Source organism: Pinus tabuliformis, chromosome 9 (genome assembly GCF_031772625.1).
Source record: "Pinus tabuliformis cultivar Carrire ecotype Pingquan chromosome 9, CPIR1, whole genome shotgun sequence".
Classification (NCBI taxonomy): Eukaryota; Viridiplantae; Streptophyta; class Pinopsida; order Pinales; family Pinaceae; genus Pinus; species Pinus tabuliformis.
The window spans coordinates 1,207,465,431-1,207,475,344 of record NC_142307.1 but is presented as its reverse complement, the minus strand read 5'-3'; positions in this window follow the sequence as shown (position 1 = coordinate 1,207,475,344).

Genomic DNA, 9,914 nt, shown 5'->3' with positions numbered 1-9,914 from the left:
GGAGGAAGGAGAAGAGGATGAGGTGTACTCAGCACCTTTGTGCACCCTAGACACCACTAGGGGAGATCCCCCAACCGAGGATGATTTGATTGAGACCTTGATCCAGAATCCACCTCCCATTGCACTGTCCTTAGAGGAATTGGTGGAGGATGCCCAAGCCAACACCTTAGTGGACCTTTGTGCGACCAACCCTGTCACTCCCAGAGTCAAAAATGTGGAGTTCGGCCCTGAGAGAATGTTAAAGATCAGCTCCTCCCTATCTCCTTCCCAGGAAAAGGAGCTGTGTAGTCTGTTGGCCAGTCATCTAGATGCTTTTGCTTGGAGCTATAAGGAGATGAAAGGAGTCCATCCTTCGGTCTGTACCCATCACATCTACGTCAAAGAGGATTGCAAACCAGTTAGGCAACCCCAGAGGAGAATGAATCCAACCCTTAAGGACATCGTCAAGGAAGAATTGCAAAAACTGTTGGATGCCAGATTCATTTACCCCATCTCGGATAGCGAGTGGGTGTCCCCTCTGGTGTTGGTTCCCAAGAAAAATGGGAAGTGGAGAATCTGTGTGGACTACCGTGAACTGAACAAAGCTACCAAGAAAGACCATTTTCCTCTACCTTTCATAGATCAAGTGTTGGATGGACTGGCAGGAAAGAAGTCTTTTTCTTTCCTAGATGGGTTTAGCGGGTACAACCAGATCCAAATCAGCCCGGAAGACCAAGATAAGACCACCTTCACTTGTCCTTGGGGTACCTTTGCTTACCGAGTTCTTCCCTTTGGACTATGCAATGCTCCTGCCACCTTCCAGAGAGCTGTCTTGAGCATCTTTTCTGAGCCGGTCCATGATGCGGTGGAAATCTATATGGATGACTTCACTCCTTATGGGTCCAACTTCTAGGAAGCATTGTCCAATCTGGGAAAAGTCCTAACCAAATGCATTGAGATGAACCTGTCCCTTAGTCCTGAAAAATGTGAATTCTTGATGACTGAAGGGACCGTGCTGGGCCATACCATTTCTTGCCAAGGGTTACAGGTGGATCCTAACAAAATTGCTCTCATCAAGAAGGTTCCACCTCCTCAGAAGGTAAGAGATGTCCGAAGTTTCTTAGGATTAGCAGGGTATTATAGGAGATTCATTAAAGACTTCAGCAAGCTAGCCTCGCCATTGTTTAGCCTCTTGGCAAAAGATGTTGAGTTTAAATGGACTGACGATTGTCAGAAGGCTCTGAATGAATTAAAGGACAAGTTGGTGTCTGCCCCAATCTTGAGAGGTCCAAACTGGGCCTTACCTTTCCACATCCACACTGATGCCTCGAACAAAGCCATAGGGGCAGCCTTAGGACAAGTTGAACAAAAACTTCCATATGCCATTTACTTTGTTAGCAAAAGCTTATCCAAGGCAGAACTGAACTACACTGTAACTGAGAAAGAATTCTTGGCCGTGGTCCATGCACTGAACAAGTTCCGACATTATATCACTGGCTATCAAACATTTGTACATACTGATCATGCTGCAATTAGATATTTAATGAATAAACCAGATGTGAATGCTCGTATTATTAGATGGTTACTTTTGTTGCAGCAGTTTGATTTGACTATCGTTGAAAAACCAGGTAAAGAAAATGTTGTTGCTGACTTTTTGTCTAGATTGGATTTATCTGCAGATAAGGATGGAACAGTGGATGACCAGATGCCTGATGAACATCTGTTTGCTATTTCAGTACTCTCTCCATGGTTTGCTGATATAGCAAACTACCTTGTTTCAGCACAGTTCCCTCCGCACCTATCCTCAAGAGAGAAGAGCAGAATCGTCAGAAAAAGGTGTCTCATTCACTTGGATCGGGGGTAACCTGTTCAAGCTTGGCCCTGATCAGATCTTAAGGCGTTGTGTAAGGGAGGAGGAAGTCTTTGATATCCTCCTCACCTGTCATGATGGGCCTTGTGGAGGACATTTTGCAGCAAAGAGGACTGCCTTCAAAATCCTGCAGGCAGGCTACTATTGGCCCACGCTTCATCAAGATGTCAGAAGGTATATCAGCCAGTGTGACCGATGCCAAAGGATGGGGAAACCGACTCAAAGGGATGAGATGCCTCTCCAACCTCAAGTGACTCTTGAGCCATTTGAGAAGTGGGGTATGGATTTTGTGGGTCCAATCAACCCTCCTTCGAGGCAAAGGTCTTACATCATTGTGTGCACAGACTACCTGACAAAGTGGGCAGAAACCAAGGCAATCAAAGCAGCGATAGAAGAAAAGGTGGCTGAGTTCTTAAGAGAAAACATATTCTACAAATTTGGCTACCCAAGAGAGCTAGTCACTAATCAAGGAAGCCAGTTCACCTCCAACTTAATTGAAGACCTACTAGCTCATCACAAAATCAAGCATAGGACTTCCACCCCCTATCATCCTCAAGCAAATGGGCAGGTGGAAGTCACCAATAGAGCATTGGAAGGGATCTTGACTAAGGTGGTGAGCAGCAGCAGGAAAGATTGGGCAGATCACCTGGTTGAGGCTACATGGGCTTACAACACCACTTGGAAGACCACAACTGGCTTCACACCTTATGAGCTGGTCTATGGGAAGAGAGCTTTGCTGTCAATTGAATTCGAGTACAACACTTTGAGGATGGCAGCTCAGCTGGACCTAGATCTCAGCCATGCCCAACAAGAAAGGTTATTGCAGCTGAATGGATTGGACGAGCACCGAATGCAGGCCCTTCTTCACTCAGAAGTGGTTCAACTTCAGAGGAAGGTGTGGCATGACCAACACCTCAATGACAAGCAATTTCAGCCGGGAGATTGGGCGCTGTTGTATGATTCCAGGCATAAAGATTTCAAGGGAAAGCTGAGAACCAGATGGCTAGGACCATATGCGGTGGAAAAGTGTAATGACAATGGATCTGTTCTTATTCGGACCATTGATGAGGAGGCCATCCCTATGCTTGTCAATGGGCATCGACTGAAGATCTACAGGAAACCTCTCTCAAGACAAGAATTCATCAAAACTGTGGAAAAATCAGTGCTGGTCATAGAGAAGGGTTCTGCCTCTATTTTGGGCACACCCTGAAGATCTTAAAAAAAAAAAAAAAAGAGGAAAAAAAATAAAAATAAAAAAAATAAAGATCCTTGGGTGAAAACCTTTCTGAGGCTCCCAAGGCAGATGGTAGGGGTGAAAACCTCATTGAGGCGCCCCTGCTGTCTTTCAAAAAAAGGGGTTTGAAAAAGACCCTTGAGTGAAAACCTCTCTGAGGCGCTCAAGGCAGATAGTAAGGGTGAAAACCTCATGGAGGCACCCCTGCTGTCTTTCAAAAAAAAAAAAAAAAAAAAAAAAAACAGGGACAGCAAGTTCACAATGTGGCAATGCATGCAGGTTGCAGGTATTCTATGAAGGAAGAGAGGTACCTCAACTCAAAGACAAGGGTCCTTATTATGCTACCAGGTGACCTCACCAGCACCCCCTCCGAAAACACTCATCTTCTCCAAGGTATGGGCACGATTTGATCATAGTTTAGTCTTCTACAGGAAGCTACAGACTTCCTACAGGAAGTTCTGTATTTCTACAGGAAACTTCCTGTAGAAGTTTTGGACAGCCCAGAACTAATTATGTGGGGAGATCTAATGACTGAGGTCCGGCATGGAGGCATGCAAGCTACTATTTTCTCCATCACACACTGTTGTCACCTCCTTCTACCACCCCAGTTGCCATGCAATGAAGGAACTTGCACAGTTAAAACAGAACACTGAATTATCAGAGGAAGCGCTTCTCAAATAAATGGAAAAAAGATGCAGAGATACCATGCAATACTTATCCAAGGGCCCTGCGAGCGTGATCGTGATGCCACTGTTTTCATCGTTCAGCATGCACCCGAGGAGGAAAAATTGCTACAGGACATCCTACAGGAATCCCGTAGCAATTCAGCCTGCTAGAGTGTACACCATTAAATCGCCTGCAACATGCAATAATAGAGCAGGCACATGCACCACTCATAGCCAGGTAATAAGCATCGTAACCATCAGCAGCCTGCGAAAAGGAAGGACCTCCAGGCCTGTGCAAATAGCAGCAGCAAGCAAATCTAATCATCATCGTCCTGAAACCTGGAAAATCATGTCGCGACCGCACAGGTAAGTGCCTCGCCCTTTCTTTCGTCGAATTACATGAATAAAACTTTGAAATGTTTGCAACTATGAAATGAACGGGTTGAGCAGTCGTATGGCCATTCAACTAGCCACGATGACCATTCAGATGGTCTAGTCGGATGTGTAAAGTGGTGGTCGTGGCAAGAAGAACGGGTAGTGGACACGTGAGAACCGTCCAGTCGGGGAGAAGCGCGTTTTAACAGAAATGACGACGGAGGATCTGCAGAGAATGATGCAACAGTCAGGGAACTTGCAGTGGAATGAGTAGGTGAAGTCGTCCAACGGTCCGGCAGGGATAGCTCACCCCCGCGCCACGAATTCCGCCGGATTCAAATCTATCGGCTAGATTGCCACCCCACGCGTTTATCATCAGCCGTTTAGAAGTCGAGTGAGTGTCCGAATTTCTCTGAAGCTTGTTACTCCAAGTCTTCGGCTTGTTCAAACGTCTGATAGCGGCACAGAAGGCGCAAAACCACTACAGTGCTCTCCAGAACCCGTGCGCTGCTTCTACAGGAAAACTATGCTACAGGAAGCTCACTGCCATGAGGAAAATTGGTCTCTTCACGTCAAAGGTGGCGAATTGAAAAGGTAAGCCTGAACTTGTGCCTCCCATGCAATTGGTTTCGAGGGTGGCAGAGTCGATGTTCTACAGTCTGATCATAAAAATTGCAAGTGTTGTCTTCCATTTGCATGAATTGTCGTCGAAGTGTATGTAAGGTTTTCTACAGGATGTGATTTGTAATTAAGCCCTGTTAAGGCTCATCTGGAGATAGTCTTCGCGAATTGTGTGCGTGGCAGAGGCGTAGTTCTACGCTCTGTCCCAAAAGGATAGTTTTTGATACTCACCCGCCACCTCCAGCTACATAGCAGGTTTTCACCATGCCGGGTGGATTCATCAGAAAGGAACCGACCGACTCAAAGAAACTAAGGGAGAACCCTGAGGTGGTAGAGCTGTTCACTCGTGCGCAATGGATGTCGTTCTGCGACAAATTGCAAGGATATGATGATGAGGTGGCAGAGGAGTTCTTGCGAGCTCTGAAGCCAAAATCAAAAACGCTGGCCACCGTCAATTTCAGGGGTTTGAGTCTCAGACTCACCCCACAGTTCATCAGCCGAGTCACTGAGCTCCCAATGGGGGTACCGTGGGACAAGGAGGAGAGGAAATTAGGCCAAAAGGCTAAAAAGGAGTTCTTCCCACCAGAGGAGCAATTCTCAGAGGATAAGAACGGGGTTCGCAGAACTAGCTTACTGCGACTTTGGAGCGAAGTCAGCCTCCAAATTATGAAATACATCACATGCGAAGGACGGTTCAGCATTGTGTATGGGTACCATTTCCGGCTACTCACAGAATTAAGGCATCAGATGGACCTACCTGCAGAAAACAAACTAAGTATTCCCTACTTTCTACTGCAGTCTATGACAGAATGTGCCACCAAGTTAAAAGAAGGCACGCCAGACCAGGTAGCCCACCATGGGCTCATTAAGCTCCTCGCGGAGGATGCACTTCACACATACAAAGTCCCTCTCTCGTGGGAAGCCTTCCGAAATCTGACTAAGGATGGTGATATAAAAATGTTGACCGAAGAGCTTGGTTCCTCCAGCAGCGAGGAGAAGGAGTCATTACCCACAGAGAAGAAAGAAAAAGGCCAAAGACCCACGGCCAAAGCACTGAAGAAAGAGCAAAAGGAGAAACAAGAGAAAAAGGTTGCCAAAGAGAAGGATGACACACCCATGTTGACGCCCAGAGAGAAAAGGTTACAAAGTAGGGTGGACAAGACTGAGAAGGTCCATGTCAGTAAAGGCACCTCGACAGCAGCCTCGACCAAGTCAAAAAGCAAAACACACTCAGCAAAACAAACGAAAACGGTGCCACCTGTTTCTACAGGAAAACCAAAACCGGCTTCTACAGGAAGCCAGAAATCAGCTGATAAAGGGCCTTCTACAGGAAGCCCTGAGAAAGGAAAACCCAAGGAAAAGAGAGCTGACATTCTTGCAAGGGAGGCAGCAGCCGTGCTGGCCGCCCTCAGTACACCTCCTAAGCCAAAGGAAAAGAGAAAGAGGGAGGCCCCTCTATATTTCAAAGCTAGGAGAAGTGTGAGAATCAAAACGGGCAAGCCACAACCTCCGTCCAGCAGCCCAATTACTATAGAGGATACCCCTACTTCGCCCAGGGAGAGGTCCCCCTCAAAGATATCAGTCACCTATGAGAGGGGGAGCCCGAAAACAACTACTTGGAAAGAGAGGTTGGACCAGTTGGCTTCAAAAGCCTGGCTACAGGTTGCTGAGGCCACTCTACAGGAAACCTTGGCCCGGCTTAAGGAGACAGAGAGGATGGAAGGAGAGGAACCCTCATCACCACCGAGGGAAGACAAAGTAGAGCCACCAAGAGAAGAAGAGAAAGAGCATATTCCGGAGCCTAGTCCTCAGCCAAGTTTGAGCTCATATTATAATTTCTTAAAAGCTGGAAAAATTATACCACAGAAATTCATTGTGCCACTTTTCTTTGCATTGGAGGAAGAGAGAGTACGAACCCACACGTGGATGAAAATAGCCAAATCAAAAGGTGTGGCAGACATAGGCCCCTTGGAGGAACAACTCAAGGAGGCAAGGAAGGAATTAGCTATGGCTAAACACGTGGCAAATTGCCAGCGGGTGTTCCTACAGGAAGAGAACGAAAAACTTAGACTGCAACTACAAGAGCTGAAGAAGGAAAAAGGCACATCCTCAGGGGACATCACAGCAGAAAAACAAGGCAGAGAAGGACTGCAAGTTGGTCTTGGGGATCCAACCTCACGTCTACAGGAAAAAGAACTGCAAGCACAAATTGAGATACAAGCTCTCAAACAGCAGTTGTAGCAGAAAGAGGCACAATTGGCCTGCATGGCCAGTTGGGCCATGGATGCTATACAATGCAGACAGCCGGCCAAATCCTATGGCTTGTACCTGAGAGACCAGTGGCTACAATTTCAAATCAATGCATTAGCGCAAAGGGGTATCTCCCAACTCCAAGACCCGCAACAATTCACAGAATTATGCAATACCAGTTCCTCAGAGGATAAGTCCAAACTATCCGAGTTTTATATCCATAATTTGGCCCTTCCTAATGTGACTTCATGGGATCCGAACACAGTCTTAGGGGATATGCAGTTGATGGCATTTGCCTCATGGTTGAACCATGAAGACAAGAGAGCAGCAGAAGTCAAGGAGGTCATGAACCGAGAGCTGCATGAGCCACTACTAATTAGAGCAGAACCAGGGGATCCAACTGCATTAATATCGGCACACCAACACTTATCCACCAACCCTCAAGCTTTATTGAAATATATGGATCAGCAGGCCCAGGCCATAGCGCATTTCGAGGATATGGAGAGACTGTTAGGGGACAACTGTACTCAAGCTTGCACCCGCCGATGGAACACATTGGCCCACAGTCTAAAAATCAGGGAATATCACACTCCAACTCGAATGAGGGAAGCTCTAGTACGGGTACCCCTCTATAAGAAATCCATGCAGAACCTCCAGGCCAGCTGGATTGGCCTCAAGCTAAGCCCACCTTTGCTGTTAGGATTGATGGAAGGCAGCACAGAGAAAGATGAGCATGAACAGTGGGAAGAGGTGGAAAGAAAGGCTGGGTTCCATGTCAGTAAGGAGGACACTACTACAAAAGCCTGGGATGTGAGGGTGGCAGTAAAGGCAATGAAGGATGAGGAGCTGGATTAGTTGCTCAAGGATGAGCAATCATTTTAGCTGGGGGGTGATGATGAGCCCAAAATTTGGTAACATTTTGGGCTCATTTGGCCTAACTACCCTTGCTCAACCCTTCATTTTTCATAACTTATGCATCATTTTTTAGTATATTTATGTCATTTGTACAAATGAGGGCAGTCACTATTCCTAGGTCACTAACACATGCTTATTTCAGGTTTTTTGACATTTAATGGAGCAAAACCACGCAGATGAGGGCTAGGAGACAGCCAAGATGGGATTGAGATTTTGTAGGAAAGTTGTCCACAGCATTGAATGGCCTTCCTCGTGATCTTCACCCCCAACTCCGAGCTCCAACAGCCACCACCACTGAGTTAGAAGGCAGCCAAACGGATTTTGAGGAAGCAACAGATCACTCTTAGTTTGGTCAGCCAAGCCCCACTGATTTAGGAGGCCAGCTTGGGGCCTCAAGATGTATAAATGATAGGGCTGTAGCCTTCGAAGAGGACTTTTGAAACCTTGTTGCACATTCTGAACTACAAGCTGATAGCTCTGTTTTGCTCTTTTGTAAGCCATTAGTGGCATGTTATTTGACTTATGATTGTTATCTTTTAATGGAAAGCAGGAAGATTTGAGTTCATTTCTGAGTTCTTAAAGGAGCCATAGCTCTCGGGGTTGGGCCCAACCTGAGAGCCTAAGGCCTCCTTCCTTTGTATTTTTATCTTTCTTTCAGCATTGCATTTCTTTTCCTTTACATGCATTTGGAAACGCAGTTTGTTGAGTTGAATTTCTTGGTGTGGTTAAGTAGGTTAGTTTTATGAACAGAGTTGCTTCAGTAGTTTAGAATAGAGTAAGGAGATTGGAGTTAATAAGAGTTCCAAAAGGGTTGACTGCACACTCACTTTCACCTCTGTTTAGGGACTGGAATTGCAGACAGTGCCACCCACCAAAAACATTATTTTACATGTTCATGCAATCTTTGATGCAATATTTTCATTTGTAGAAGTGTCCATCCATTCAGATCTTGTGGAATGATTCTTTTCTTCAGCACCATGCATGATTTTCCTCAGAAATAACATTGTTGTTCTTTGGTTTTATTAAAACAGCTAGAATAGGTTGATGAAATTTCGGTTATGTGCAGGACGTGGAAGATTTGTTTCGTTTACACTGTGCAGTACTACTCCCTCACTCCCTTATCCTTCTAAGCCGTGCCTAGGCCATCTACTCATCTCCCAGTTAGACCACTTGCCTCCCAACTCTTCTATTACCCACGTTATTCTACCTTTTCGGCCTTCCACTCCCTCTATCCTCCTTTAGACCAACCAGCTTTGCACACCCCCTCTTCATCTCATCTCTCCGTCCCTAAGTCATTACAAACCCCTCTCCTACCTCCCTATCCATCCATGCAGCCTCTTCCACTCATCCATCACCCAAAAATCCGATTGTAGAACATCCTGTAGGAATTACTGAACTTCCTGTAGAAATTATGAACATCCTGTAGAACCCCTGCAGACTTCCTGTAGAAGCTCATAAACACGGTTTCTTGGAATCCAACTTTGTGAAACTCTCTGAAAGGATGTTAGGGACTCCTTAGACCCTCTCTGAGCCTTCCCGACCTCTTCCAAGCATTCCTCCCCTTGATCTATCCCTGCACAGTCAAGACCCAGTTAGAAGCACATGCATAATAATTCCAACAACTTGAACAAAAATACAAAAATATGTTTTCTTCAGATCAAAGTAGTCTAGACACATGCATCTCACCTTCCTAGAAGTAATGGCATCTCTTTCAGTAGTTTTCATCCCCACCTTTGCATCAGTAAGACTAGCTGGTAGAATTAGGGTTTGCTAGGGTTTGTGATTCTTGTTGGCTTTCAGTTCCTTCCTACAGTAGGTTAATTTCCTTTGAGATAGCTTTCGTTCATCGGTTAAAAAGCTTCTTCTAAGAGCTCATAGAAGTTGGCTAGAGCCCTAGCGGACTTGTGCCAGCTGACCAAGTGACAGCTGTGACAAGAGCTAGTACTTGTGCATATAGCACTGTCGCTTCCAAGTTTGTTACGAACTACCGGGTTGATAAAATTAG